This window comes from Talpa europaea, assembly GCF_964194135.1.
Source record: "Talpa europaea genome assembly, chromosome: 2".
NCBI classification, from domain to species: Eukaryota; Metazoa; Chordata; class Mammalia; order Eulipotyphla; family Talpidae; genus Talpa; species Talpa europaea.
In genome coordinates this window covers 127,445,964-127,469,482 of record NC_140068.1, presented here as the reverse complement: position 1 = coordinate 127,469,482, position 23,519 = coordinate 127,445,964, and the positions used below count along the sequence as shown (strand labels likewise).

Sequence of the window (23,519 nt, the reverse complement as noted above, 5' to 3'; positions counted from 1 at the left end):
CCCAATTTGGCTGTGTTGCATCGGGCAACCCCACACTGACAAAGACGCGGGAGCCGTGGAGCAGGCTGCATAATGCAGGCTGCCGCTGCGAGCAAGATCCTGACCGTTTTTATTGGTGGGATAATCATAGAGCATCAGCTACGTGCGTTAGGAGGTCAAGGAGAAAGGATGGGTGAAACTCGGGAATGTCATCAAGGGCTTGGGGGGACATGAGTCTGCTGACTATGTTATCAGCTTGATGACCAAGTGTTGTAATCGAAAACTGGACCCCAAACCCCCGGCCATGTTTCTAATCTTATTAAGAAGGCATTCCACTGATCAGCCTCTGGGGTCCCTTGTCGTACATCAGTCCTCAGCGCCCAGGGCATTCCTGGGCATACCTCATGATGTACGAATCGGGAATGAGTTTATGCATCCGTCCTCAGCCCCCCGGGTGTTCCCGGTCCTACCTCTTGATGCACACCCTTTCCAGAGTGATCCAGCTTTCTGCTCTTGATTGGTATGAAAGGCACCTTGTAAGGTTTGGCTCATATGACTGTGACTGGACCGTTCTGACCTTGGTATAGGAATGCAGAACTGCAGGTAACCGTAATGGTGGCTGAACGGGCCACTGAAGTCTGGCAGACCCACATGGTTGAGCCCCAGGATGTATGTGGGCGTGTTACAAATGCTCAGGTCTCTCCCAGATCCAGCAGCTCAGAGTGATGAACAGGGAGCCTGGGAATCTCTTCTTCATCATGCCCTGCATGTGAGGCTGACGCACAGCCAGGAGGGAGTCATGGTTCTGACCTGCTGCTAAAAGTGTGATCTGAAACCAGCACATCAGCACCAGCGCTGTTATAAACACAGACTCTCGGGCTCTGTTCTAGACCTTCTCAGTCTTCATAAGCATCCCAGTGACTCCTGGGCTCACTGAAGTGGGGCTCTTTGATCTTTGTGTCTTCTCCACGGGGGGTCAGACTGTGCAGTGAGTGGGGCTTTGGTCTGATCAGGTCACCCAACAAATATCATTTACATCATATCACCTCCCAGATCTATTTCTCAGTTTACATATTTCACCTGTGCTCCAGGCTTGTCTGACCTTTGCCACCATCACTGTATTTTCAGTAACCCTCAGCTTCAACTCTCCTAATGAACACCTCGGATGCCATTTCCACAAATGTGCTACTTCTGAAGCCTGCCCGTGTCACCGAGGGCTCCACATCTCTACTTCACAGTCTGAGATGTTGGGTGGCATCCTGACCCATCTTTCTCACAACCCAGATGTTACATTAGGAAATGCTGTAAAGTCCATCTCTAAATATATCCAGATCCAAACACTGTGTTACTTTCCTCATCATACCCCATAAAGCTACCAAATTTTCCATCTTAGAACCTGTGCTAGTTTCCCACATTTATCTTCCCACCTATCACCTTCACCTCTTGATTCTGCACAGCAGCCAGACGGAGGCTTCCAAAAAGAAGTTGCACCATGTCAATCTCTGCCCAGAAAGGTCTGGTAATCCCACATCTTACTCAGAGAAAAACCAGTCTTCAGTGACAAGAATAAATATTTGGCAGTTATTTCTTTTTAGGAAAAGTATAGGTTTTTCACTTTGAAAAAAGCAAAAGCACAATGTATCAGTTTAGCTAGAAATCCAGCAGCCAAATATACTACTTGGCCATCAATGTTCCCTTTCCAAATACATTTAGATGCACACTATTTTACAATTATTTCATGATGGTTTTAAATTAAAAGCCATAAAATCTTTAGTTAAATAGCCCCACATCTGGATTGAATCATGGTAGTATAGATATTTTTTAGAAATTCCAGTGTAGGGCCTCCCTGGTGGTGCAAGGGGTTAAGACACAACCTATGATGCTATCCTCAGCCACTGCAGCAAGACTTCGATCCCTGGCCAGCCAGGGAGCTACCCACATGGTGCAGCGGACCTCTCCTGACTTGCCTGCTGCTCCCCTCAGCAGTGTACTTCAGTCAATCTGCCTGTTCTGTTCCCCACTCTGTTTCTGGTGAATCCTCTCACTCCCCCACTTCTGGCCTGTACCCCAGTTCTTGTATACATAAATAAATAAATCTTAAAAAATAAAGAAATTCCAGTTTATCTATTCATCAGTAAAATGCATTTCACAATGTCCCCAAAGAAGAAGCTTCCTGTGTGTCAGGAGTTGACAGTGTCATCACACCTGCTAGGAAGTGGGTCACTTGCACAGTCACTACTAGATTCCATCAGACCTGCTGTCATACTGAGGCTTCCCGTGAACAAAGTACTACAAGTGGTCATTGCCAGACCAGCAGGAAGACGGAGCTCACTCCTGACACCAGACACCACCTGAATCCTGTGCTTATGTTCCCTTGTCATGGTGCTGAGCCTTGGTGCTATTAAGCACAATGAGTTTTCCTTAATGAATTTTGGGAGTTAAAGCAAAGGTATATTACCTGGCTCCCTCCATAATTTACTATCTCTCCAACTTTTTAAAAATTATTGATGAGACTATATAAGTTATAGATTCACTGGCTAGGAAGACACAGTGACCTCTTAGGTCAAACCCTGGTGTTTACCCATGAGGTTGGTTTCTCTTGGTCTCTCACCATGACCATCATCTATCTGTCAGCAGTGCCCTCAATGTGGAGTTTCAAATGCTGTCATTGCTATGTCTCCTGGCTGGATATAGATTTTTTCCCCTCATTAAAAATATTTAATAATGGAGCAATAATGTGCTCAGGGTCTCCCCGGTGGTGCAGCGGGTTGTGCACAGTGCTAAGAAGCTGTCCACAGCCTATGCAGCGCAGGTTCAATTCCTGGCCCACCAGAGAGTTATTGACATGGCATGGCAGACCTCTCCTGTCTCACCTGCTGCTCCCCTCAGCAGTGCTTTCAGTCCGTCTGTTTGTTCTGCTCCCCACTCTGTCTCTGGTGAATTCTCTCACCTTCCTGCACCTCTGGCCTATACCCTATTTCTTGTATAAATAAATAAATCTTTAAAGAAAAAATAATGTGCTCAGTCTTTGTAAAGTCAGCATTGAATAATTTCTCTCTCTCTTTTTTTGAAAGATTTATTCATGCACAGAAGAACTGGGGCACAGGCCAGATGCATGGGAGGTGAGAAGATTCACCAGAGCCAGAGCAGGGAACAGAACAGGCAGACTGACGAAATACACTGCTGAGGGGCACAGCGGGCGAGACAGGAGAAGTCTGCCATGCCATGTGGGTTGCTCTGTGGCTGGCGAGGATCGAACCGGCACTGCAGAGGCTGCAGACAGCTACACAGTGCTGCGCTCAACCTTTTGCACCATCCGGGAGGCCCTAATTTCTCATTTTTCACAACCATTTCCTGCTTGCTGCTGTGCTTTTCTTCTTTCACCTTCTTCCATAACTGTGGTCTCTTTCCTTCAAAGGAGGAATGAGCCTCCAATTCTACCCCACAATGTAAATTATTGTTCACAGTTGAAGTCAAAAGAAGAGGTGAATGTCTGTATGGTGAGCTGAGCCACTAATAAGTGGCCTTAAGATCTGAAGACATGAAAATCACCATCATGAATGGAAACTGAATGGCTTCATCAGCACTATCCCCAGGGCCTCAGGGATCAAACCCCTGACCCACACTTACCTGCAACCTGAGTGTAGCTTCCTCTTTGTCCTCCTGTGGGAAGAATCATCATGTGAGACAAGGGAGGAGTCAGCCCGTGCAGTCCTAAAGGAATCTTCTAATCCTGGAATACTTTGAGTAAAGACCCAGGTCAGGACTGGGAAAAATGAAAAAAGGAAGTGCGGGGACTGGACCAAATGCCCTCTGGGCAACACACATGTGTGGATGGTACTTCCCATTAACCAGGCAGGGCAAGTTCTCCCTCGGACTTGAAAGCCCTCAGTGGACAAGATCCCCCCAGTCCCTTCCCTACCTGAGTGCTTCTTCCTCCAGATCACAGCTGCAGCCACTGCAGCTCCAGTGAGCACAGCTCCAAGGAGAACCAGGTCAGCAATGATGCTTTTGAAGTTCTCAGAAGGGCTCCTGATTCCCTTGAGAAGAGGCCCTGTGCCCAAGTCCCCCTCCTTACCCCATCTCAAGATAAGGGGCTCCAGCAGCCCCTCATGCTGCACATAGTATGTGTCTCTCTGCTCCTCTCTAGAAGGCACCACCACAGCCAACCACTTCTGGAAGCTTCCATCACCTGCAGGCCTGGCGTCCACCCAATCCATGTCCTGCATCAGCTCTTCCCCATTTCTCTGCCAGTTCAGGCTGATGTCCACAGGGTAAAAGCCCAGGGCCCAGCACCTCGGGGTGACCTCATGCTCAGAGATGGGGTTGTGGGCCACATGTGCCCTTTGGGGGTCTGAGTGGGAAGAATCGGAAATTTTATGGTTTATATTTTCTCCATGGACACTGAAGCAGCTTCATGACGATCCTCAGAATGGACAGGACAATATGCTTGGAAGAAGGAAGCACAACCCCCAGAAACCAGCCTGGTCTGGGAGTCCGGGAGAGTAGGTGAGAGCCTGGGGTAGGATGCGGGTCTCTAAGCATTTTGTTGCTGACTTGGGTGGAGGGTAATGACACAGACAGGCAGGAGTGAGATCTCCAAAAATGCTCTCTGACTAAAAATCAAGATCTTGAGGGAGAAACTCATTGTTCCTAAGAAGACTGCCAGTGAAAAGGATCCTATGCAGGGTGATTTCAGGGGGTGTCTCCCCTCTTTCTCAGGAGAAACTGGATTCCTTAACTGTCCCTCAGAAAAAATAGGAGCCGCTGGACCAGTCTCTACTACAGTTTTGAAATGTGACAGACAGCTCCTTCTCTGACCAGAAGGGGGCGCTTTTCTGACCATGATTCCGTTTTCCCTGAGGGGTGTAAGCCTCAGGGAGATGAAAGACTCCTCAGCACCTCTTACTTCTGAGCTGCAGCACCTCCTTCCCCATCTGCAGGAGTCTTGGGAGTCACTCCACGCACCTGCCCTCCAGGTTGTTCATTTTGTCCTTTGCCCAAACTTCCTCCTCCACTATGGCAGGTGCCGTAGCCTCTCGAAATCACTGTGGAATGGGATCTGTGACCTTCCCTGGGCAAATATTGTTCACCATCCTAGCTCTGATTGTAGTAGCTGCGCAGGTCCTCCAGGAGCCATGTAGGGGAGCTTTGAACCTCTGTGCCTATTGTATTTGGTTCTGTATCATTGTCCAGATGCTCCTGTCCCATCTGCTCTACCCTGGGCTCCAGCACCTCCACACTGTGACCTGGAGAGTCGCTGTCAAACCGCCTGAACTGTGTGTGTCGTCCATGTAGCCCACGGCGATGTACTGGGGCTCCTTGAGGCTGAGCTGGGAGGTCTTGGTGGTACAGGTCAGAAGCGTGGGAGGGTGAGAGGATTCACCAGGGACAGAGTAGGGAGCAGAACAGGCAGACGGACCGAAGACACTACTGAGGGGAGCAGTGGGCGAGACAGGAGAGGTCTGCTGTGCCATGTGGGCTTCTCCCTGGCCAGCGTAGAATTGAGCCAGTGCTGCAGAGCCTGCAGACAGCTTTGCAGTGCGACACTCAACCACTGTGCCACCGGAGGCCCTGGGAGATCTTGGTTTCGAAAAGCCTTAGATAGTGGGAGCCTGGAGGCAGGAAGGGGTGAAAGCCAGGCTGACCCATCTCCCTGGGTCCTGAGTCCCAGGAAGATGGGGCATGAGGGGAGAAAGTGTTCAGGGAAGGAGGAGCCTCCAGAGCTTGAAAAGGGGCATCAGGTGGAGAAGGAGTGGGTCTCAGGGAGACAGAAGAGGGAGCTAGTGTGGGAGGGACAGAAAGGCACTAGGACTGAGAGGAACCGTGGGGGGACAGAGGGGCCTAAGGCAACAGCCTCCACCAGAGAAGCCTTTTCTCTCCCCATCCTGCACTCACCAGCCTGGGCCTGGGACACAGCCCTGGAGAGAAGCAGCAGGAGGAGGTTGGGGGCCCCATGACCAGCACTGCTGGGGTCTGGGGAGCTTCTGACTCTAGGCTGGTGGACAGAGATTTAACTGGGGGCCATGCTGATTGGCTTCTCTGGGAACCTCCAGGCACTGGGGACTGAGAACTGGGGGGGAGTCACAAGTGTCCAGGGTCCAGCACAGGTGGTGGAGACAGAAGGGAGGCTAAGGGGACAGTGGGGTATCCCCAACAGTAACCTTCCTGCCCTGGACACAGCCCTGGGGCCTGGAACTATGGGAACCAGACTAGGGCCCTGAGGCTTTGCTCTGCCCCCTCCTCTCCTCACCCAGAGCTTTGTCACACTGTCTCCCCGATTCCAGGCCCAAGGACTGGGTCAGCGCTTCTCAGTCATTTTCCTTTCAGAATCTGCATAAAGTCTTACAGATACGTGAGGACGCCAAGTATACTTTTGTTTATGAGGTATTACTACCCCTATTTACCACCCTAGGAATAAAGCTGTGTTTAATCATGTAACTATTTCATTTAGAATAATATGTATAACCCAATGCATGTTAACAGAAAGTGTTCTTAACAGAAATAATATTTCTGAAAATAATCGGGGCAATGAGAAGAGTGGATCTTTTGCATTTTATATTTTTGCAATTGTCTTTCTTGTCTGTCTCATTAGAAGACCTTTGCATTTTCATATTTTCTTCTCCATTTGGTCTGTTGTTCTGGTTGAAGTCTATGAAAAAATACACACTGCCTTACTATAACTGTGCAGACACTGCCTTACACAAATATGTTGAAGTAGTGTTTTCAGACAATTTGAAATATTCCACTTTGATACTACATTAAAACTATACAGGTGGTGTTTTGGTATTTTCTCCAAGGTTAATTGCAAAGTAAAACCTGAAACAGTATCATTGAATATTTCTTATTCTGTTACATTTCCATAGTGTTCTTGTAGAAATAAATTCTGGCCTTTTATCCAGGCAGAGGAAGAACAATCGGTACTTCAGGAATGGTGAGGTCAGCAGCTTTATTATTCATGTATGAGGTCCCAGACCTGGGTAGCCCCATAAGGTTTGAGCACCGGTTTAAAGACCAAGGGCATTTGGTTTGTTTCCAAAGCTTAGCTATTGTAAACAGTGCTGCTATAAACATAGGGGTGCAGGTGCTCTTTGGAATTAATGTTTCGGTGTCCTTTGGGTAAATACCTAGGAGTGGAATTGCTGGATCCTATGGAAGCTCTATGTTTAGTAGGTCCAGAAATCTCCACACAGCTCTCCATAGTGGTTGGACCAGTTTGCACTCCCACCAACAGTGCAGGAGAGTTCCTTTTTCTCTACATCCTCGCCAACATTTGTTGTAGCTAGTTTTTTTAATATGTGCCATTCTCACTGGTGTAAGATGGTATCTCATGGTAGTTTTGATTTGCATTTCCCTGATGACAAGTGATGTTCAACATTTTTTCATATGCCTGTTGGCCATTTGCATTTACTCTTCAGAGATCAAGAAGGTGTGGTACATATACACCATGGAATATTACTCAGCATTCAAAAAAGATAAACACATGCAATTTGCAGCAACATGGATGGCGCTGGAAGGGATCATGCTCAGCGAAATAAGCCAGAAAGAAAAAGAAATCTACCGGATGGTCTCACTCATAGCAGGAATCTAGAAAACTTAAATAAGGGACCAGGAAAAAGAATAACTATAAGAAAGTGAAAATCAAAATCAACAAGCAACTATGAACCAGAGACACTCTATGGGGGTTGGGGGGCGGGGAGGGGAGGGATTGGGGTCAAAATAAGGGGGTTCCAATTGTATGGGGAATATAAAAATAAAATTTATTTTAAAAAAATCAACAAAACAAAACAAAACAAAAAATAAAGACCAAGGGTTCCTTTTATACACAACTGTGTCCATATCTCTTACATTGATAGTGATGTGGTTTTTGTGGTCTGTGGGTTTAGAATGTGGGGTCCTTGGGGTCACTCTGGGAAAGGTTTCACCAGAGCTCCTATTTCAGCGACACATGGAGATTTCTCCAGGCGAGTTTCTCCACGGGACAGAGACACTAGTTATATTTAAAGGGAAGGTTTATTAGGGCAAGAGACAGAAGAGTAAGACACTTACATAGACACAGGTGGGCAGGAAGAGCTGCTCCGAAAGGGACAGGTTTGCTGAGAGAGGCCTGCGTGGTTGCAGGCGAGCGGCCTTGAGGAGAGCTGCCTCCACTGAGGGAAGTCAGTGAGGAGAAGCCTTGGCAGGTACAGGTCATGGCAGGCAGGGAGGCTGCTGCTCTGCGGAGAGAGGTATCTGTCACAGGTGGGCAGAGGGAGAGCTGCCCCAAGCTTGTGCAGACTGCACTGATATAGTCCTTTTCTGTTGGGAGGGGCCACTCCTTGTAAGCTTTAGGGTTAGTGGCTGATTTGGGATAACTTTGCAGAATCTGAAAAAGACCTGAAATTCCACAATGGGCTCAATCTCCCTATCTTTACCTTTGGATGCACCCTGGGATACCTGCTTGGATGTTATGCTTTGTAATCTAGGCTTTGGCGCCAAAGGATCTTAGTTTTCACAACTGTGTAGTCTGTGCAGAAGGATCCTAGTTTCCACAACTGTGTTGATGGTTATGCTAATCTCTTCTACCCCCATCCTTGTGAGAGCCAGTGTAGGACCAGGATGGCCACAGAGCAGGTTATTTATGATTGGGCAGATGGGGTAAAGGAGAGTCCTGGAGCCCGCATTGGTTTTATTAGGCTTTTATTGAGCTTTACATGTAGTGTGGCAAACAGGTACAGGGTAGGCAGGGGTGCCAGGGGGCCAGAAAGCCTGCAGGCCTCCTAGCCCCTGGCAAGTCTTCACTTTGGGCTTCTCTGGCTACTTTCTCCCCTTTTCTCTTCTGCTGCTCTCCTGCTTCTGCTTCTCTGGAGCCTATCTCAATACCCCTCCCACGGCCCACAGAAGTAAACCAGACAGCTTGCAACAATGTAACAACTGCAGGTGCCCCATCAGGCAAGGCAATCCTGATGGTGGAAGGGCAGAAAAGCCTGAAAACCATTTATCCTACAGCCAGGTTTCTGGTCTTGTGGTGCTTCCTTTCTTCAGTTGTTTTCATTCCTGTCCTCCATCAATAGCATCGTTTTCAGCAGTGCAGGGTCAGGACTGGATACAGTGCAGGTTTTCTGATCCCATGCAGACCGGGTAAAGGAGGAGTCAGAGTCCTCAGTGGGTTTTTTGCAGGTCTTTTATTGGGGTTCACCAGGCATATGGCAGGCAGAGGTGTTGGGGGGGCGGGACGCTGGCAGGCCTCCCAGCCCCTAGCAAATCCTCACTCTATCTGGGCTCTCTGGTGATCTCGGCTTCTCTTTCGGTTTCGGCTTCGGCTTCTACTGCTGCTGCTGGCATCCCCGTGACACCGCCCTTAAAAGCACAGTCTTAGCTCAGCTGAATCCCATCTACCTATGCCCACACCCTATTCCAGGTGCCCGCCATCAGGCATGCATTGAGGACAAGGATCCATCATCTATCCTGATGGCGGAAGGGCAGAAAAGCTTGATATTTTCTTTACCCTACAAGCAGGCACAACCAGTTGCTGCAAAGTCCCCAGACAAGGGGCGCCAGGCAAAGGGGGCAAGATGAGGTATTTGAGGATGCCCTTTAAGAGACAGGCCAGCTGGTTTACTGCCCAACCTTGTAGATAAGAGTGCTCAGGCCCTGGCCATGCATCTTAGAAGGGAAAGAGCTGTGAGTAAGCAAACTTGTTAATTATGCCTGCATGGGCGTGTTCATTGTGTTACAGGGCAGGGAGAGGAGCACCCCAGGCCCCGCAAACCTGCCTGCTCTAAATAGGTTCTGTCATCGGCCATATCAAGACAAAACATTTAAGACTGTAATGGAAAGGAAATTGAATACAATTAGTAAACTATATAGAAAAGACAAAGAATATAGTTTCTAAATCCAGCACCCAAAGTTACCCGTCCCCTCATGGGTAAAAGACCACCCGAATGGGATTGGCCCAGAGCGAGGCCCAAAAGCCTGCCACAAATCTAAAGCATCTTTTAGTGGGGACCCACAGAAAAGGATCAGAAATAACCAGACAAGTCTGGAGGGAAAAGAGCAAAATCAAAATCAAGATAAAAGCTAACATTGCTCTCCTCCCCATGGGTCTCTCAACCACGTCTGTTTCAGGACCAAAAGGCAAACGCAGTTTCTTCACGTGTCTCTCTGTTCCATGTGCCTCCTCCATGTCTCCTTCTGGCTCCATCCTGCTTCATTTCTTCTTCTGTCTCCTCTCCAGGTTCTTCTCTTCTCTTTAGCTCCACCCTCCTTTGGGTGGGGCGAGGGAACATTTTCCTGGGCACCACTCTATTACAATTGCACCTAGACTGGAAATTCTGCTGGAATCTTTATATTCATTTGCTCAATAATATATTTTCTCATCACTCTCTTGCATATTGGTTGGGTCTTGTGCTAATGTGTGATTTTTTTTTTAAAGTAATATATTGTTCCACTAAGTTATAAAGTCAAGGTCCATGCAGGAGGCCAAATGCAAAAACCCACCAGGCAGCCCACCTGGGAACAGCCCACCAGGCTTCACTGACCCCCACCATGGGTCCGTGAAGTCCGCCCGGGGCGCAATAAATTTTCCCTTCCTTTGAGAAAGTTTAGCCTGGCTCTCCTTTTCTTTACCAGGCCAAACCTTTCATAAAGCTCTTCAGTATTCATTACACTGGAATCAAATTATTTATTTTTTTAAAAGATTTATTTATTTATGCATACAAGAGCTGGAGAACAGACCAGAGGTGTGGGGGGTGAGAGGATTCACCAGACACAGAGTGGGGAACAGAACAGGCAGATTGACCAAAGGACACTGCTGAGGGTAGCAGTGGGCTAGTCAGGAGAGGTCTGCTATGCCATGTGGGTTGCTCCCTGGCTGGCCTGGGAATCCAGAGCAGATTGAGGCTGCAGAGGCTTCTGATTACCTCATAGGTTGCGTCTTAACCCCTTGCGCCACCAGGGAGGTCCCTGGAATCAAATTATTTAAAAAAATTTTTTTCACTTTATTTTGCACCACAAATCCCAATAGTAAAAATAGTACTGGAAGTTGTCAAGTTAGTAAATGATGGAGAACAGCAATAGAAAAAGACTGGAAAGGAGGTTCCCCAAGACCAGAAATCTGGCTCACACAAGGAGCAGGGGGTAGAAGGGATTAACACAGCCACTGACACAGATCTAGAAACCAAGATCCGTAGGCACCAAAGCCTAGATTACAAAACAGAAAATCCAAGCAGGTATCAGACTGCTGTCTAGAGCACAGGCCCAAGGGTAAAGATATGGAGATTGAGCCCATGGTGGAATCTCTGGTCGCTTTCAGATTCTGCACAGTTATCCATAATCAGCAACTACCCCAAAGGCTCACAAGGAGTGGCCCCTCCCCAACAGAAGACTGTATTAGTGCGGTCTCTGCACAGGCTGGGGTAGCACTCCCTCTGTCCACCTGTGACTATGCAGGTGCCTCTTTTCACCAAATCTCTCCTCCGCAGGGCAGCAGCCTCCTGCCTGCCCATGACCTGTATCATGCCTGCACTTCTCTTCATTGACCTCCCTCAGTGGAGGCAGCTCTCCTCAAGGCCGCCCACTTGCAACCATGCAGGCCTCTCTCAGCAAACCTGTCCCTTTCTGGGCAGCTCTTCCTGCCCACCTGTGTCTATGCAAATATCCTTTACTCTTCTGTCCCTTTCCCTAATAAACCTTTCCCTAATAAACCTGAGCAGCCCCGATACAAAAATGGGTTGCCTGGCTGTGGGTTCTCACCTGCGTGCATAAAAGGGACTTATTTGTACTCCACTGCAGGCACACACAAAAGGTTAATAAAAGGGAAAGGGACATGAGGAAATGTACAACTAAGGGAGAAAATAGGGAAATAAAGTCTTTAATGCGTCCTACCCTATTCGCCAACCTGGAAACACAAAGGCACTCTCAGAGCTGGCCAAGCGCTGCCAGCTGGCGGAGAGCCAAAAAAAGAGCCCCCCACCAAAGCCCACGTGTCTGGTTTTATAACAAACCTGGCTGCTTAACCCCGCCCTCAGGTCCCAGCCACCTTCCCTTGGGTAGTGATGGGATTTGGAGTTCCCAGTGTCTTTGGCTTTGGCCTGGGGTGGGGGTGGAGTCCACAAAGCCTGTATGGAATTAGCTTTAGGACATCCTTTTCCCCGTAAAAAACCTTCCCTTTAAATATAACTATTGTCTCTGTCTCGTGAAGAAACTTGCCTGGGGAACTCTCCACATACCGCTGAAATGGGAGCCCTGGTGACATCTTTCCCAGAGTGACCCCAAGGATCCCTCACTCCAAACCCACTGACTCAAAAACTCCATCATTAGCATATCATAGGTTATTAGTATTCTTTTTTAAAAAGATTTATTTATTTATGCACACAAGAACTGGAGTACAGGCCAGAGGTGTGGCAGGTGAGTGGATTCACCAAAGACAGAGAGTGGGGAGCAGAACAGGCAGATCTACAGAAATCCACTGCTGAGGGGAGCAGCAGGTGAGGCAGGAGAGGTCTGTGGTGCCATATGAGTTGCTCCCTGGCCAACTTGTGTTGCTGCAGCTACAGGTCACTTCACAGTGCTGATGCTTAACCCCTTGCGCCACCAGGGAGGCCCCAGGTTATTTATATTCTAAAGTAAAGAAGCAATAACATCTTTTAAAAAGGTTTTATTCTAGTAAAGTAAATGTTTAAAGCTGTAACCCACGTAACAAAATTATACATGGGATCCGTAATAATTTGTGAGACTGAACAGAGTTTCTGAAAGAAAAATGTTTGAGACTTGCTGACCCAGTCCCTGGGCCTGGACTCAGGGACACGGTGTGGCAAAGGTCTCGGAGCAGGAGAGGAGGGGGCGGCAAAGTCCCAGGTCTCCGGTGTGGCTGTCTGGGTCTCAGTCCCCAGCGCGGGGTGCAGGGCTGGAAGGTGACTGCTGGGGATTCGCCCTCTCCCCTCGGTTCCGCTTCTGGGCTCACAGCCTGGGCGGGTCCTCCTGCCTGGATACTGGTGACTCACCCCAGGGCTCACTCCCCATTGCCTGGAGGTCTCCAGAACAGCCAATCAGCAGCCCCGCGGCTCCCGTTCCAAAGCCCCCACCCACCCGCCCGGACTCCGTCTCCCCAGCCCGGGTGGAGGCGCGTCCTGGGGGATGGGGGCGCCGCCCTCCTGCTCCTGCTCGCGGGGGCCGCGGCCCCGAGGGAGACCCGGGCGGGTGAGTGCGGGTCGGGAGGGGACAGGGCGCTCCCAGAGGCGGGAGCGAGGGCGTGGGCGGGCGTGGGAAAGGCGCGACCCCGCCGCCGCCCTAGTTGTCCCCCCACCTCGGCCCCGCCCCGTCCTGGCCCCTTTCCGTCCCCCGAGACCCCAGCCTCCTCTGGCCCCCGAGTCCCGGCCATTTTCGTCCCGCAACCGCTTTTCACTCTCATTCGTCTTTCACCCACTTTCTGTCTCGTGGGCGCCCCCTGGGACTCGAGCCCCCGAAGGGGAGAAGAACAGGCCGGGTCTCCCCTCCCGCCCCCAGGCCCCCACTCCCTGAGGACTTTCTACACCGCGATGACCCGGCCCGGCCTCGGGGAGCCCCGCTTCATGGCCGTGGGCTACGTGGACGACACGCAGTTCGGGCGGTTCGACAGCGACTCTCCGGGCCAGAGTGCGGAGCCCGGGCGCCCTGGGCGGGGCAGGTGGAGCAGGAGGAGCAGGAGGAGCGGGACGGGAGGACTCGGATCCTAAGGGACCGCATACCTTGGTTCTGAGCACACCTGGACTCCCTGTGCGGCCTCTACAACCAGAGCGAGACCGGTGAGCTGGCGCGGGTCCGGGCCGGGTCAGCACCCCCATCCCCACGGACGGGGGGGGGGGGGGGTCGCCCAGGGTCTCCCCCTCCAGGCTTCTCTGCAACCTGCCCAGGAACAGCCCGCGGGACATTCACCCCGTTTCATTCTGTTTAGTTTATTCCCGGCGGGAGGGGGCGTGGGCAGGGAGATCCCGGGGTGATGGGGCAGGGTCAGGGTCTCAGACCTTCCAGAACATGTTGGGCTGAGATGTGGGGCCCGATGGGCGCCTCCTCCGCGGGTATGATCAGTTCGCCTATGATGGCGCTGATTACCTGGCCCTGAACTAGAACCTGCGCTCCTGGACCGCTGCGGACACGGCTGCTCAGATCACCCGGCGCGAGTGGGAGGCCCAGGGTGAGGCAGAGAGATTCAGGAACTATGCGGATGGCAGGTGCTTGAGGTGGCTGCGCACATGCCTGGCGCACGGGAAGGAGACTCTGCAGCGCACGGGTAAGAGGGGCCTGGAGGCCTCCCGGTCCCCCCCTGCCTGGAGTCACTGCGGGAAATGAGTCCTCTCTCTAGTCCCGAGAGGGGGAATCCCCTGGGGTTCATGTTCTGCACTAGAGAGACTCCCAGAGACTCCGGCTTCTCCTGAAGGACAGTGAAGGGATCCCGTCTCTCCTGAGAAAGACAGACAGTCCCTGACATCACACGTCACCGGGTCCTTTTGACCAGGGGCCTGTTTGAGAACCACGAGTTTCTCTCTCAGTCTTGTTTCTGGTCTGAGAACATTTTCAGTTATGTGATTCCTGCTTTTCTGTGTCATTCACCTTCCACCCAGGTCAGGAATAAAAAGTCTGTGTTCCACTCCCTCTGCTTCATCCTACCCTGGGCTTTCCTCCTCATTCCAGAACTTTCTTAGGAATAGGAGAATCGCACAGATTCCCCAGATTAGCCTGTTTTTTACAGTTTATGCTTCTTCCTGCCACACCAGTTGTCTTGTCCATTGTGAGGATGCTCTCATGAGGATTCTTCAGTGTCCATGGAGGAAACACAAAATGACTTTTCTGATTTACCACCTCAGATCCCCCAAGGACACATGTGACTCACCACCCCACCTCTGAGGATGAGGTTACCCTGAGGTGCTGGGCCCTGGGCTTCTACCCAGTGGACATCACCCTGACCTGGCAGCGAGATGGGGAGGACCTGACCCAGGAGATGGAGCTGGTGGAGACCAGGCCTGGGGGAGATGGAACCTTCCAGAAGTGGGCGGCTGTGGTGGTGCCTTCTGGAGAGGAGCAGAGATACATGTGCCACGTGCAGCATGAGGGACTGCTGGAGCCCCAAGTCCTGAGATGGGGTAAGGAGGAGGATGTGGGCACTGAGGCTGTTCTCAGGGCCATCAGGAGCCCTTCTGGAGACCTTCAGAGAGTCAGGATAAGGTCTGGGGCTCAGGGTATGATCTTCCCTTCCCTTCCAGTGCCCCCTCCTCAGTCCTCCATCCCCACCGCGGGCATCATTGCTGGCCTGGTTCTCCTTGGAGCTGTGCTCCCTGGAGCTGCGGTGGCTGCAGCTGTGATGTGGAGGAGGAAGCACTCAGGTAGGGAAAGGAGTGAGGGATCTTGTCCACTGGGGGCTTCCATGTCCCAGGCAGAACTTGCCCTGCCTGTTTATTGGGAAGTGCCATCCACACACATGTGTTGCCCAGAGGGCATTTGCTCCAGTCCCCCCTCACCTCCTTTCTTCTTTTTCCCCAGTCCTGACCTGGGTCTTTAGTCCCAGTTCTGGAAACTTCCCTGTGGTGCAGGATTAGAAGATTCCTTTAGGCTTCTGACCTGACTGCTCCCTGGTCTCACATGATTTTTCTACCCACAGGGAGACAAGGAGGAAGCTACACTCAGGCTCTAGGTAAGTGTAGATCAGTGGTTTGACCCTGAGCCCCTGGGGACAGTGTAAATGGACTCCATGGGGGAGTCACCCTCATCTCTCCCTCCTGTGGTGTCATCTCTTACCAGGTTCTGTTTTGTTCTCAACCAGGCAACAATAGTGCCCAGGGCTCTGATGTGTCTCTCAGCCCCTAAAGCATCTTTTAAAATGAATGTGATGAGGGCCCTCCACGGTGGCACAGTGGGTTGAACGTAGTGCTGTGAAGCTGTCCCCAGCCTCCGCAGTGCAGGTTCGATTCCCGGCCAGCCAGGAAGACTCCCACTTGGCAGGGCAGACTTCTCCTCTCTCGCCTGCTGCTTCCCTCAGCAGTGCTTTCAGTCCGTCTGTCTGTTCTGCTCCCCACTCTGGTGAATCCTGATTCACCAGATCTGGTGAATCAGGTCTCTGGTGAACCCTTTCACTCTCCCGCGACTTGGGCCTGTACCCCAGCTCTTATATAAATAAATTTAAAAAAATGAATGTAATGAGGCTTCTGTTGTTCACACCCTTGACAGCACCTGGTATTGTGCAGAGTTTGCATTTTCAGTCTCTCCTAGGTGTGATGGTGTCACTGTTCTTAACTGTGATAGTGAGCATTGTTCATATTTTCACTTTTCTATGAATACAGTTGCCGTTTGTATAGAAGTTTTGTACATTTTTACAGATGAGGTGCCATTCATTTATTACACTATTTTTGTCCTTATTAAAATTGGGTTATTTCTTTCTGATCATTGAGTTTTCGGCATTATTTGTAGATACAGTCCTTTGTCAGATTCGTGATTTGCAAATGTTTCCCCCCAACTCTGTGACCTGAACTCCTTTACTGATGGGAAAACGAACACTATTGCCCAGACAGGAGCATGGAGATACATATATTTGGAAGAGAAAAGATAAATTGCTAGGTTTTGAGCAGATACTGGCTGATTGGGGTGTTGGGGGTGGAGGGGAATGACTTATGCGTATCCTTGAGTGTTATTTAAATGTCCTTGTATGAGCATGAAATATGCTTTCTAAAGTAAATTACACTTCATTCCTCAACTTATAAAACTCTTCACACATCATGACCAAATCACGTGTTAAGACCAGACTGACACGTGGGTTACAAGTAATGGACCTGCTCGTCATAGTTGCAAAGTCATGGTTTCCCTTAGGTTTACTCTGGTATTGTCCATTCTTGGGGTGTTGGACACGTGTAATGACCTGTGTCCATCATGAGAATATCATACAGAGGATTTTCACTGCCCATAGTGTCTTCTGTGCTCCAAGGATTCAAAAGCAAAAAGGAACCAGTGGAATCACATCAGACTAAAAAGCTACATAGTGAAGGAAGCTATCCTTAAAATGAAAAGACAATATCAAATTGGAGAAACTATTTGTACATCATCAATCCAATAAGGATTTAATATCCAAGGAGTTAGTGGAAGACCCAGATAGACGGCTGTGGGAACTGAAAGTTGGGCTTTGGACGGGGAGACACGGTATCCTTTTGAGCCCAGGAAGGTGAGGAGTTGTGCAGTGAGTTGCTGAGATTGTGGCAGAGAAGGTCTGCAGAGAAGGAGGCCAGCAACATATTAAAGGAGAGCCCAGAAAGGAGTTGGACTTACCTGCTACCTTGACTGTTACCCTGGGCTCCTTGAAGTTTATCCGGGTCGATGAGTCCGGGCCTCTTCAGTCCTCAGCTGCCAAACCGAAGACCGCCGGTGGCAAGAGTTGCAGGGGCTGGAAGGACTGGTCCACCGCAGCCAGGCATGGAGGGACAGTCACTTTTCCAGTGACCCTGGACGTTGCAGATGGGGCATGGTCCTGGCAGGTGTTGGGGCATTGTCTGGTCCAGTGGCCTTCTCGACCACATTTGAAGCAGGCTCCCAGCGGTGGTCGGTTGGGGGCCATGGGGCCCGTTGTCGTCCTCTGTCAGGCGGCAGGCACTGCGGTGGTTGGAGGAACATGGCCTGGCGGTCTCAAGGCCCTACCAGGGCCTGAGCTTGAAGCCCAGCCTTCTGGAGACTACGGGGTTCCCTCTCTGCCCTGTCCTGTTCCTTCCGGTTTTTAAAAACTGTCAAGGCCATATTCAGCAGATCCTGGATAGGGGTTTGAGGACAGTCCTCGGCCTTCTTTAAAAAAAAAAAAAAAAGGTTTATTTATTCATTTACACTAGAACAGGGGTCCAGGCCAGATATGTGGGAGGGTGAGAGGATTCACCAGAGACAGAGTGGGGAACAGATCAGGCAGACTGACGAAATACACTGCTGAAGGGAGTAGCGGGCGAGGCAGGAGAGGTCTGCTGTGCCATGTGGGACCCTTGCTGGCCGGCCGGCATGGAACCGGCACTGCAGAGGCCTCGGAGAGACTCACAGCGCGGCACTTTGCCATCTGCGCCATCAGGGGAGTCCTCTCAAACTTCTTAAGCTTCTATTAATGTCAGGAGCTGACTGAGATATAAAATGGGTTGCCAGAACTGTTGAGCCTCCATTTGAGTCAGGGTCAAGCCTGCTATGGCGCTGGAACGCCTCTGTCAGGCGACTAAGGAAGGCAGCAGGGTTTTCTGAGGCAGACTGGGTGATCTCCCTGAGCTTAGCAAAATTTACACTTTTGTGCACAGCCACTTGGAGACCAGCTAGGAGACAGGTAATAAAATGGTCTTGGTGAGTCCTGCCCCGGGGGCCCAGCCTGTGTCAGTCTGGTAGCCCCACCCCAGCTCTGGGCTGGGAACTGCTGCAGAGCCTGGGGCCATGGTTGTGTCAGTCACAGGGACCTGATCTGCATGGTCTTGGGCAGACCTAAAAACCTGCTCCCTTTTGTCAGAGGTCAGGGTGGAAGAGAGGATCACATGTAGTCATGACAAGTAAGGTCACAGGCTTGGGTAAGACAAGGAAACTCTTTGGTGTTGGTGGTGGGATTGTTAGTGAAAGAGCCAAGAAGCTTTTCAGTCTGGGAGAGACCAGACAGAGAGTATGGACCATGGACCCTAATTCCTCCTTCATTCCCCGCCACTTCCCTGAGGGGACTCAGAAGAGGACCACCCAGAACGGGTGTGGTGGCTAGGAGGTGAAAAAAAGGGGAGGCCGGATTGGGGAGCTGGAGGAGGTGAAGACTGAGAATTTAGAGGATCAGAAAACGTTGAAGAGGGTCCAGAGAGGGGAAGAGTGAGAGGAGTCTCAAGACTTGGAGAGTATGGCAGGTTTTCAGGATGGAGGGGCTGGAGGGGGGCACGGGAGCACAAGAGAAAGCCAGCCTGGCCCTAAGGGATCTCTGACCATTTTCCATTGCGGTGACAGAACTCTTTAGGTCTGTAAGGATCGAGAAGTCAAAAGTGCCATGCTCGGCCCGTGGGAGCCATTGTCCAATTGGTATTGAGGCCATGCAGCGCTGCAGTAAAAGATGAGACGCTTAGGGCACATATCTGGCCTAAGCTCCAAGGGACCGAGGTTTGAGAGAAGGCATCTGCCGCGAGGGTGATAGATAAGCTTCAGTCAGAAGTTGGCTCTCAGAGAGAATTTGATTCCTATATTGGTCACACACACACTTAAGTTCATACAGGCAAGCCAACCCCAGGTTCCCAAAGTACCTCCGACTGAAGACAGCCACTGAGACTTGTCTTACCCGGGCACCACCTAGGTGGATGTTCTCTGGCTGAGGAAGTCTCTAGGCTCGAGGACCCGCAGTGCAGATGGTCACGCAGGGTGTTGAGCTGATAGGCCGCTTGTGCCGCTGTCAGGGAGCAGGCCGTCAGGGAGCCTTCGAAATTCATGCTGGGGGTGCAGCCCCCATCCCCCAATGTGAGTGTGCTGCTGGGGCAGGGCAGCCACCTTGGGAGCTTTGGAACCGGATCCACCACAGGGCAGAGGAGGTCTGACCCCTCCTCCTTATTGTGGCAACTGAGTCCCTTCAGGAAGGCTCAGGTTGTCTGATGGCTTTGGAGAGCCTGAGGGTCCAAGCCACACCCTCGGCCCGCAGCCACCTTGCAACCAGGCAGGCCACAGAGCGCCTTGCCCTCCGTGCCTGCTGTTGCTGTTCCCGCCAGCACAGGGCCACGGCAGTCCCTGTGCCCCAGGTGAAGCACCGAAGCCCGCCTGCAGGCCCGTGGACCTGGGCCTGTTGTTCATAGTGTCACCTCTCCTTTTTCAGCCAGGGGACCTCAGTGTCGGCTGAGCTGGGCAAGTCGGCTTCTCTGAGTTCTACCCAAGCTGGTCAGTAAAACTTGCCCCACAGACCTGCCTGCCCCCGCACCCCTACACGGATGCTTGCTCTTCTGCTTTTCCACACCAGGAAGGGCCCAGCCTCACCTACACGACCTGCGGTCCCCCAGCCAGCTGAGGCTCCCCTCTTAGACTTATAAGCCTGTGGCCACTAGCATCTGGCCTCCTGCCCTCCCTGCCTCCCCAGGGTCCATATGGGGAACTACTGTGCTTTCTGCCTACCCCAGGGGGCCCCGGTGCTCCCTCCAGCCATCCTCTCAGCTCTGCCCTCCCGGGGCAAACAGTGGTATTCCCCTGTCTTTCTCCATCAGAAATGGTGGAGTCACGTGGGGCCCGAGGCCGCCTACTCCTGACACTAAGGGTGACCCTGGGCTGGTGGGTTGAAAGACAGGGGAGCAGAGAGGAGGGAGCCGGAGGGGGCCGATCACATGTCTGGCCCACGGGTGCACTGTCTCGTGTGTTTGAGAGGCCTGCGAGTGAGCAGGGAGAGGCTCCAGCTCCTGCTCCTGCGTCCCCCTTCCCTGTCTCCCCTCTCCTCTCATCCAGAACCCCTGCCCACACCCTCCCCTGCTTCGTCTTCCCTCCCCACCTCCCCACAGCGCTGCAGCCCAGGCTGCACCTGCCTTCCCAGCTCTCCCCCTTCTCTCCCTCCCCAGTTTTCTCTCTGCTTCTCTCCAGCTGCCAGCTGATCGGGTCAGGCAAGTCCATCCAACCTGAGAGCCCCAGGGCCCCCTTCGACCTCTAACCAGACCCCTCCTCTTCCTGGGACACCTCTCTTCCCGGGCCTGCCTGGGTGACTGTTCTGTGACTTGGCCCCCAGCCTCCAAGCCTCCCCCTTCATCTGTGACTTTAGTCTGTTGTGGTGGTGAGCTGACACCCCAGGCGTGACCTCGGTGACTCTTGTGCCCCCTCGGTGGTATTGCTCCTGCCCTATGCATGTCTATAAATACACGGGCACACACACACGTGCACGCGTGCATCTCTGGTGCTGGGAACCGCCGGCTGTGCTGTCCTTCTGAGTCTTGTGGCCCAACAACAAGCAAACACTGTCACCCCAGCCACCCCCGCCAACACGTGCCACCTCCGACGAGCCTCCCTGCCATTCCCGGCCTGTGCACAGTCAGCCCCCCCAGCCAAGTTCCTGCCCCTTCCCCGAGCATGGGGGTGCTGTTCCGGCAGCTGTGTGCTTCTGGCCGCGACCAGTCCTGCTGTCTCTTGGCTGAGAATGAAACCCATTTCTGAACAATGGGGAGCAACGTGTTGTGTGCTGGCTGTGTTCTGTGGCGTTCAGGGGGAAGGGAAGGTTTAAGCATGGGGGCGCAGGGGTGCCTGGGAGGCCCCAGTTTTTCCCAGGCTGCTCGGGAAAGCACCTGGACTTAGCTGGTCTTCATCTGAACCCTGCTGTGGCCACCAGGGGTAGAGTGCCAGCCTGGAGGACTCATGGGGCCTGGGTGGGAGCCCCAGAAGAACAGGGTGAGAGGAGAAATGCCTAGGCTGGGAGCCAGTACTCTGGCCCTCCCGGGGCGGCACGCAGCCCACAGGCCCAACAGGTCAGAGAGCTGAGGGGGATTGGATGCCTTGACAGGCAGCGCCAATGCGCACCTTGCACCCCGAAGCCTGCCCTCTGCTGGCAGGACCCACACCCAGCGCATTGCCTGAGCCCAGATCCCAGGGCCAGACCAAGTGGTGAGTTCGGTTTATTCAGAAACAAAAGTGAAACACCAGGAACCACTCCCTGGCCTTGCCTCCTTCCTCTGTCCTGGGCGATCTATAAATAAGTTTCCTCGATGTCAACTGATTCATAGAAACCTCCTCTCCCAGGGGCCACCGCAGCCTCCGCTGTGATACAGGGGCCGTCTCAGCCCCATGTACACACGTCCCAGCACAGTATGTACACCGCGGGGCACCCGCGCGCCTTCCGCCTGGCCTCCACCAGCCACCCCGGCCCGGCTTCTGGCCAAGCCCAGTTTTCTACAGGGTTGGGGGAGTGTGTACCCCCAAATTGCCTGAGTAAGCCATGCATCCCCTCTATGGGGACTTTCTGTAAAAGAAGCAGTGAAGGCCACCTCTCTGCAAATCCGGGGTGGCCCCAAGATAATCAGGCACCGAGGCCCACGGGACTTTTGCAAAGACAGCAAGTGGAGGCCACCCCCTTGTGGACTGCGGTGGCCTCATACCTGTGGGACATTCGAGAGGAGTGACGGGGGAGGCCACCCCTTTGCGGATTGGGGTGACCTCATGCCTGCAGGACTTTTGTGAGGAGGGGGATGGGGGAGTTCTCCCCTTTGTGGATTGGGGTGCCTCATACTTTTGTGAGGGGGCATGGGGGAGACCACCCCTTGTGCACTGGGGTGGCTTCATGCCTGTGGATCTTTTGTGAGGGGCAGGGCGGGAGAGGCCACTCCTCTGCAGATTGGGTGGCCTCATGCCCATGGGCCTTTTGTGAGGGGGGAAGGAGGAGGCCACCCCTTTGCACATTGGGGTGGCCTCATGCCCGTGGGACTTTTGTGAGGAGGACAGGGGAAGCCACCCCTTTGTGGATTGGGGTGGCCTCATGCCCGCAGGACTTGAGGGGTAATGGGGGAGGCCACCCCTTTGCAGATTGGGGTGGCCTCATGCCCGCGGACCTTTTGTGAGCAGGGACAGGGGAGGACACCCCTTTGAGGACTGTGGTGACCTCATGCCCGCTTGACTTTTGTGAGTGGGACAGGGTAACCTCAAGCTGCAAGACATGTGTAGTGAGCAGAGCCCCCCCTTAACAGGTGGGTTCCCACAAAATAATCAGGCACACATGCCCATGGGGACTTTTGCTAGGTAGTAGGAGAGGCCTCCTCTTTGCAGATAGGGATCACGTCCAGAATAATTGGGTGCAACAAAAAGTAAAAATTAAAAAAATAAAGAAAAATCAAAACAATTATTGGGTCCAACAAAAAATTAAAAACAAAGCAAAAAAAACAAAAACAAAATTGGGTGCAAAGGCCCATGGGGAAATTTCAAAAGGGAGCAGGGGAGGCCACCCCTTTGTGGATCTGGGTGGTCTCAAATAAACCACTGCTATCTCTGTGGCTACACTCTAGACAGGTGTTGGTGCCCACCTGCCCCAGCTGGTATCTCTGTCTGCACTTAGCCCCCGTGCTGGGCTTTCAAAGTGCTGCCCCGCTCGACATGGTTGGGGTGAGGTGGGGGGCACGTGGCCCAGAATTGCCTAATATAACCTAGGCCCTCTGCAAGAAGGCCTGGTAAGGATTCAATTGGTCATTCAAGGAGCCCCTATATTGTAGAATGGAGCCCCCTAAATAACTAGCTGGATATTTCTAGCTCCTTGCCTCTGGAAGTATGATTAGTCCAGAGTTAAATTAAGACACAGCCCTAACCTCAGAGGCTAGGGTCTGCACCTATTTCACCCTATTAGATAGGGGAGTTGTTGGACCCCTTTTTTAAGCCGAGGGATGAAAGGACGACTGGGAAGGAGAGCCAAAGGATGGGGGGGAAAGCCTGGGGAACAGGGATGGGTTGGTGAGGGCCAGGTGGGGGCAGAGCCTCCGGCCCCATGCCGGTGGCCTAGACCACCATTATCTTCACCTCATTGTCGTCAGCCTGGTAGAAGAAGGGAAGGCATGGGCTGTTTCCAATGGTGACGCCTTCCTGGGAGTTCTGCATTTCTTGAAGCAGCTGAACGA

At 52.1% G+C, this 23,519-nt stretch overlaps 1 pseudogene across 1 annotated transcript in view; it reads left to right on the top strand.

Moving 5' to 3' along the window:
- The first annotated feature begins 591 nt into the window (after positions 1–591).
- The window catches only part of LOC311188323 (class I histocompatibility antigen, Gogo-C*0101/C*0102 alpha chain-like), a 100,261-nt pseudogene continuing 77,333 nt past the window's right edge, over positions 592–23,519 (top strand). Inside the window, exons 1-3 of the transcript in view lie at positions 592–652; positions 13,985–14,227; positions 14,802–15,077. The product of the transcript in view is annotated as a class I histocompatibility antigen, Gogo-C*0101/C*0102 alpha chain-like (transcript). The remainder of the gene's footprint in view (positions 653–13,984; positions 14,228–14,801; positions 15,078–23,519) is intronic.